Raw genomic sequence first — 8,700 nt, forward strand, 5'->3', positions numbered from 1 at the left:
ATTGGAAGAAGAGTGATAGTGAATTTCAAAAACTACTTAAGCTTTTAGAAAATTATAGGGAATAAAAAGCCAACTTTCTTGCCCTTAGCAATAGCAACATAGTCTTTGCTATTGTCTCTAAACAAACAAATGGACTTAGAAATGAAAGTCATTGGTTGTTGGGAAATTTAACACACGTTATATATGTGGAATAAAGGTCTTCAAGCAAAATCACAGTACATACATACTTCAATATTTTATTTATTTCACTTCATATATATGTTTGGACAGTCTTGTGGGACTGGACCCTAAACACGTGGAATCTGATGCTTACTCTGGGTGGACAGTGTCATAATTGGTTTGAATTCCCAGACACCCTGCTGGTGTCCAATAATTGCTTTTTGGTGTGGGGAGACCCTCCTCCTAACACACACTTTGGAATTGCACCCAGGAACCCAAGATAGTGTTTGAGAACAACATGCTTTTCACCTGATAAGAATAAAGGTACACATGAGAGGAGCTTCCTAATGACAAATATTTATGTTGTCTGAGATATCAGTGTATAATTTACCGTAGGAAAGAAGAACATTAGCTAATCCAGAAAGGTGTTAAGTGGACATTCACTAAGATACTCTCTACTGTTTCAATGCATGTTAAGAAGTAGGAAATTACTTAACTATTCTCAAATCTTTTCAAATATTTTACACATTCTATGCATAAGATGCATTTGAATATACAGATTAATAATTCTTATTAGAGGTTGCTTTAAGCAGACATCTCAAGTATTTCTATATATTCTATGTATGTGAAAAATAGATAATGCTTTTAAATGTGTGATGAGCTGAATATTTTACAAAATTAATATCAAAACTCCCAGCTTATTAAAATATATAAGAATTTCTTTTGTCTATTTCACAGAAAGTTCTGGTGTCTGCCAAAAGAAAATCTGAAGTTTAAAACATAATGGCAATTAAAATAATGCTTTATTATTAACTTTATCACCAAAGACATTTGCTGACACTAATATTCAAGCAATAGGTCTCTCATTCTTGAATCAATGCATGCACAACTTTGTGTTGTATCCTTTTATATGTACCCCATACTTTTTACTGTAATTCAATAAATGATAGGAGCATGTCTCATTCATAATTGTACACTCGTTGCAAAGATTATAGTCAGATATGTAGTAGGCATTTGATATACATTTGTTGAATGAATTGTAATAGTCAACCATTTAACTTAACGTATATCAAAGACCCTAGATTTACATTTGAAGTCTGAAAGTTTGCAAAAGTTTGAAAAGGAGAGATTGTGATCTATTTCCTTTGACTTTGTTACCATAATTGCCTTCCTATTTCAGATCATATTTAGCACATTGCTTGGCATTGTGAAAATGAAGTGTTGGACTCAGTGATATTTACAAACATTTATGTCTCCAGCATTCTATAGCACAAAATTTGTAAAATGAAGTGTTGGACTCACTGATATTTACAAATACAAACATTTAGGTCTCCAACATTCCATAGCATGAAATTTACAGCACCTTTCTCTCAACATTTCATACTTGGATTTAAATAATTTATTGGGGTTCATTTGTTTATTGATTTTTATTTTAGTTTTGGTTTCATTTTGAGAGTGCCTGAAGACATGGAATCCTCTCTGTTCTACTGGTTTCTCCCAGTCCTAGTGTAGAAAGAACAACTCAGTAAGAACCTTAAAAGCTAAAAGAACTGGATGTGCAATGTGGAATCTCAATATCCTGGGGGAAAAAAGAGAAGTTCTTAGCAGGAGAATCAATAAGGAACAAAAAAGTGTAAAATATTGTGAATACAGTCCCAGGGAGAGGAATCAAAGTGGCTCTCACAAAGACACAGCACTGACCATGTTAAACAACTGGAAAAGGTTCAGAGAAAAGACTTCATGATTCGTATAATAAAGGTAGAAGAAGTTCAGAAACAGCTTTAAGAAAATACTCTGAGGTTGGTTGATCTCCCAGAGGGTATAAGACAGCCAAATGTGGAAATGTTCATAAAACAGAGATAAAACAGTCTGAAAGATCTCTCTACTGCACACTGACCCAACTTACCACCTTGGAAGTTTTCTTAGAACACTGATGTTTAAATAGTTAAGTAGAAAGAAAGAGCCACTTTATTAAGCTAAGTCTTCTAGAAAAAAGCAAAACTACTGAGGCTGAGGAAGGTTCTTACAGCTATACCAAGATTTATTTCATAATTAGAGCTACATAGTAATACTCTATAGGATTGAAAGGCAAACCACACTCTTGAAATTCTAAAATAGTAAGAAGCTCTTTCTAATTGAAAAATATTATATCTTGCTCCTTTCCCAGGCCTAACAATGCCTTGAAATTCATGGAACCTAAAAAATGGAAAATAAGAACAAAAAGAGAAAAGCAAAGCATGATTTTTGCAACACTAAAGGAACATGATTGAAATATCTAAATTGTATGATCCATTTATTTAAAAAATTCAGACTAAGAACCACTAGGGAATCTATAAAAACAGACCTATTTTAAAGTAGGTAGATAGAGACAGACATGCAGAGATAAGAGAAGATTTAGTAAAACTCTAGGGAATGTTGTCTGTCTCTACTTTAAAAAGTATAAAATAATGCATCCCTTTTTTAAATTTACAGAATTTCCATTGTTTAAAAAGTTGAAGATTTACACTTGGCATTGAAAAAGAATATGTGTGTGTGTGTGTGTGTGTGTGTGAGAGAGAGAGAGAGAGAGAGAGAGAGAGAGAGAGAGAGAGAGAGAGAAAGAGAGGATATCATCAGAGATTGATATGGGTATCCAGTGATGAACAGAAAGTAATATGGCAGATCTCCTACAAATAAAAATCTGTACTTCAGAAAGGATATTAATAATATAAAATTTAAAAAGTATTCTTATATTCTCCCAAACTTATCCTACAGACATATTTTAATAATTTAAGAGTGGCCAGTTTAAATTTCCAACTTATCCAGTCCATAAGTAGTGTTTTGTCATGAATATTCAACAAAAATTAAGGTACATCTATTTTTAGTTTTTAAGGAACCTCCATACTGTTCTCCATAGTGGCTGTATCAATTTACATTCCTACCAATAGTGCAGGAGGGCTCCCTTTTCTGCAAACCCTCTCCAGCATTTATTGTTCCTAGATTTTTTGATGAAGGCCATTCTGACCAGTGTGTGTGGTGATCCTCATTGTGGTTTTGATTTGTATTTCTCTAATGATTAGCGATGTTGAGCATCCTTTCATGTGTTTGTTGGAAATCTGTATGTCTTCTTTGGAGAAATGTCTATTTAGGTCTTCTGCCCATTTTTGGATTGGGTTGTTTGTGTTTTTTTTTGGATATTGAGCTGCATGAGCTGCTTGTATATTTTGGAGATTAATCCTTTGCCAGTTGCTTCATTTGCAAATATTTTCTCCCATTCTGAGGGTGGTCTTTTCATCTTGTTTATGGTTTCTTTTGCTGTGCAAAAGCTAACCCTAAAAATAGAATTACCATATGACCCAGCAATCCTTCTACTGGGCATATAACCTGAGAAAACATAATTCAAAAAGAGGCATGTACCACAATGTTCATTGCAGAACTATTTACAATAGCCAGGACATAGAAGCAACCTAAGTGTCCATCAACAGATGAATGGATAAAGAAGATGTGGCACATGTATACAATGGACTATTACTCAGCCATAAAAAGGAATGAAACTGAGTTATTTGGAATGAGGTGGATGGACCTAGAGCATTTCATACAGAGTAAAGTAAGTCAGAAAAAGAAAAAAAAATACCGTATGCTAACACATATATATGGAATCTAAGAAAAGCAGTACTAATGAACCTGGTGGCAGGGCAGGAATAAAGCCACAGACACAGAGAACAGACTTGAGGACATGCCCAGAAGGGGAAGGGGAAGCTGAGATGAAGTGAGAGAGTAGCATTGACATGTATACACTGCCAAATGTAAAATGGATGTCTAGCAGAAGCTGCTCCAAAGCACAGGAAGATCAGCTCAATGCTTTGTGATGACCTAGAGGGGTGGGATAGGAAGAGTGGGAGGGAGGCTCAAGAGGGAGGAGATATTGGAATATATGTATACATATAGCTGATTCACTTTGTTGTACAGCAGAAACAACACAACATTGTAAAACAATTTTACTCCAATAAAGATGAAAAAAATTAAGGTACAATGTTTTTTCAGTAAGAGTTACTATTTATTTTGCAGTGGAATCAAGCTTAGAGTGCTAACTTCTATAAACCTTAAAAAATTGCTATTTTCCACAATAGAATAAATAATATAAGGATAAATATTAAATTGCATAGATTCCACATTTCATACTGGAAATGTTATACAAAGTAAAACATAATCTTGATACATGATTCTAATTATAAACAGTTTGAACACCCTTTAGATTTGAAAAAGGGAAAAATTATAGACATTTATTTACATTATATAAGGGATGAATAGCAGAATTAACTCACTGAGGTACAACTAAGTTGTCTTCAGAGAAAACGGCAATAAGAATTATAAATTGGCCTACGGATTTCACTCCACATGAATAGTTAGCTATGAGGTGTCATGAAGATGCCAAAAATTCTCAAAATATAATTCATTTTCATTGAAATAAATAATTCATTATGATGTATTGCTTTAGAAGGAAGCAGGACAGTGTATCTAAACAGAGAAAGGGTATTACAGTGCCGGATATTTAAAAAAATCAACAAATGATATTTAATTGAATTTGCACTTATTGTTTTATTTTGTTAAACAGGATCATAGGAGTCTACAGCTATTATATATACTTGGTGGATACATTTTTTTTTTTAAGTTGAAACACATGCTGAGTAGCTGAAGAGCAAAAATAGGTATAAAGAAAGGGTTTATTCTTGAACCTTGTATATTTTCTTGAACCATATCATCACAATTCTTACAAAGAGTGATTTTTAATACAGCAAAGTAATACACACTCCTTTTGTTGTTGTTCATTAAATAATTTTCAGGTTTCGCTTTTTAAGGACTAATTTATTTTACATAATTCTCTTGCCAATAACTTAATGATAACCAAGGCATAATTTCCTGCCAGATTTAATATTTAGCTGAACAAAATGACCATATAAATTATATGTTGCCTAAATCATTTTACTTAAGGAATTTGTGTGTGTGTGTGTGTGTGTGGTACGCGGACCTCTCACTGTTGTGGCCTCTCCCGTTGTGGAGCACAGGCTCTGGACGCTCAGGCTCAGCGGCCATGGCTCACGGGCCCAGCCACTCCGCGGCATGTGGGATCTTCCCGGACCGGGGCACGAACCCGTGTTCCCTGCATCGGCAGGCGGACTCTCAACCACTGTGCCACCAGGGAAGCCCCTTAAGGAATTCTTGATTGAATTTTGTTATTCCAAGATAATATAATACATATAATAAACCAAATATAGAAGTGACTAATGATAATTCAGGTACATTTTTACATAGCAATGAAGTTAGATTACCTCCTTTAATGATTCCAGAGAATCCTCTCAGAGCACACAACAGCTATGTTATTATTAAATTAATTGCCTAGCTCTAACTGGTTTTGAATATATTTTAATAAGTAATATTTTGCCACTATTCCCCATCATTCAATTAACAATATCACATATATATATATATATTTTAATTTCTGTGTTAAATAGCTACTCATCTGTGCATTTTTTCAACTTCAATAAAGATCATTCTATTTGCCTATCAAATATATTTACACATAAATACTTGACTATTCATAAAGCAGCTACAATCATTTAACCTAGATAATAATGCAAGAACAATTTTACTAGAGATCTAAGTTTTTGCAGTTTCCCCTTTGGGATTACATTTGTAGAAATACTGGAAAGGAAAAAAGGGGTTGAAGGGAATTAACTCACAGTAAAATAGGAAAATATCTGGTGATGACTAGTAGGTTTATGAGACAGTGTTTGTGCAATTGCATTCAAATAGTGCACATGCTCTTTTCTCTCCTCCCGTCCTTTCCTCTTTCTCCCTCTCCCCTCCTTTTCCCTTCTCTCCTTTCCCCTGCCCTCCTTTCCTCCACCTCATCTGTCACACTCTCTCTCCTTCCAATCCATCCATCCATCTGCATATATATGTATGTATATATATATACACATACACACATATGTGTATATATATATATATATCATCTATCCATCTAATCTATCTATCTATATATATATGGAAATTATTATTTCAGTACAACATAATCAAAAACCTTGGTTAATAAATCAAAACTGATTTCCAGTTTACGTTGGAAATTTGCTTAAATATGGGACTTGACTGGAAGCTGACAAAATTATGCATCAGTGTTTATCATCAGTTACTACTTTATTTCTAAGACAGAAGTTCTTTAATTAAAATATGCACATACCCCAAACCACTGTAACACCTAAAAATTAATAATTCTAATATTAAATAGCCTGTCAGTGTTTGCATTTCCTCAGATTTCTTATGCCTTATAATTGCTTTTACAATTTGTTTCAATCAGGAAGCACAAGAAAGCCAGTAACTTGTCATTTATATTTCTCTTGAAAGTCCCTTAATTTATAATTGTCTCTGCCTCTACATTGATGACTTAACTTTTTTTTTCTTTTTTTAAGAAACGGGGCCGGAACTCTAAAGAAAGACCCCGACGTCCGGCGTCTTGCCTCTCGCCCAACCTGGCGACAAAATACAGAGACCGAGGAAGAGGTGCGGAATGGTTGGCGCTATTGGCTGAAGGAATGGACGACGGGGAGTGTGGTGTGGCCGCGCACGGGAAGGGGGCCACTGAATTTGAAGAAGAACCTGTGGACCGCTCAGGCGTTTAGCGAGGACACCTCATTGGGTCCTTTCTTGCTGCCTTCGTGAGCGGGAGGCTGTCCTTACCGGCTCCGGGCCGAGACGGCCGAGGTTCCGCCTGTTCACCGATACATGATTTTCTGCCGTTTCTTGGCAAAAATGGCAACCAGTGATGCCGTTCTCAAGAGACTGGAACAGAAGGGTGCCGAGGCAGATCAAATTATTGAATATCTTAAGCAGCAAGTTGCTCTTCTTAAGGAGAAAGCAATTTTGCAGGCAACTTTGAGAGAAGAGAAGAAACTTCGAGTTGAAAATGCTAAATTGAAGAAAGAAATTGAAGAATTGAAACAAGAGCTAATTAAGGCAGAAATTCAAAATGGAGTATAACAGATACCATTCCCATCTGGTATTCCACTGCAAGCTGATTCTGCGGTTTCTGAAAATGTGATACAGTCTATACCAATAACAGCCATATCTTCTGGTGCCAAAGAGTAGATAAAAGGAGGAGGAGGAGAAGAAAAAAAGATGAAAGAGAAAATTGAAAAGAAAGGAGAGAAAAAGGAGAAAAAACAACAACCAGCAGGAGGAAGTGCTGACTCTAAGCCTATTGATGTATCCCGTCTGGATCTTCGAATTGGTTGTATCATCACTGCCAGAAAACACCCTGATGCAGATTCTTTGTATGTAGAAGAGGTAGATGTTGGAGAAACAGCCTTAAGAACAGTTGTCAGTGGCCTGGTGAATCATGTTCCTCTTGAACAGATGCAAAATCGGATGGTGATTTTACTTTGTAACCTGAAACCTGCAAAGATGAGGGGAGTAGTATCTCAGGCAATGGTGATGTGTGCTAGTTCACCAGACAAAGTTGAAATCTTGGCACCTCCTAATGGGTCTGTTCCTGGAGACAGAATTACCTTTGATGCTTTCCCTGGAGAGCCTGACAAGGAGCTGAATCCAAAGAAGAAGATTTGGGAGCAGATCCAGCCTGATCTTTACACTAATGATGAGTGTGTGGCTACATACAAAGGAGCTCGCTTTGAGGTGAAAGGGAAGGGAGTCTGTAGGGCTCAAACTATGGCCAACAGTGGAATAAAATAAAATAAAACACTTCAGTTACTGAAATACATTAGAGAAAACTTAACAATAAAAAGAAATATATTTGTCACTTGTACCTAAAATAAAAAAAAGAAAAAAAAAAAAAAGAAAAGAAACGCCATTCATCTTGTTTTATGATTTTGCTGAATATCTCCATGCAGTGTCTTTGAATGTATTGCTGTGTCACCTGTATTTTCCTTCAACTGAATGTTAATTCTAGAATCGTGGTCTGATTCTGTTTTGTTTGCTTGTTTACTTTGCTTTTTCCAAGAATACTTCATAGGTGGTATACTCTTCCAGCAGGAAACATATAAATGATAATCACTATTTTTCCTATTCCATAATGAACGATAAATCTATCTACCCAGTTCCATTTTTTTTTTTTTTTTTTTTTGCGGTACGTGGGCCTCTCACTGTTGCGGCCTCTGCCGTTGCGGAGCACAGGCTCTGGACACGCAGGCTCAGTGGCCATGGCTCACGGGCCCAGCCGCTCCGCGGCATGTGGGATCTTCCCGGACCGGGGCACGAATCCATGTCCCCTGCATCGGCAGGCGGACTCTCAACCACTGCGCCACCAGGGAAGCCCCCAGTTCCATTTTTGACATGGATTGCTAAATGTTCAGATTCTATCAGCCCTTCTTCTTGTTTAGCTGTAATACTACACAAAACAACTTTCCCTTAAAGTTTGTTTGCTACTCTGAGGCAGAGCTTGTCCCTGGTAGAGAGATTAAAAATTTATTTCTCTTCATTTGCCAATATTCAGAATATGGAGTTGCTTTCCAGAATTTTTCAAAGGTGACCTATGTGTTATTAATA

General features: G+C 36.1%; 1 pseudogene; it reads left to right on the forward strand.

Moving 5' to 3' along the window:
• The first annotated feature begins 6,840 nt into the window (after positions 1-6,840).
• On the forward strand, positions 6,841-7,974 carry LOC132424024 (aminoacyl tRNA synthase complex-interacting multifunctional protein 1 pseudogene; annotated as a pseudogene).
• The last annotated feature ends 726 nt before the right edge of the window (positions 7,975-8,700 follow it).

The sequence above is a fragment of the Delphinus delphis genome, chromosome 4 (genome assembly GCF_949987515.2).
Source record: "Delphinus delphis chromosome 4, mDelDel1.2, whole genome shotgun sequence".
NCBI lineage: Eukaryota > Metazoa > Chordata > Mammalia > Artiodactyla > Delphinidae > Delphinus > Delphinus delphis.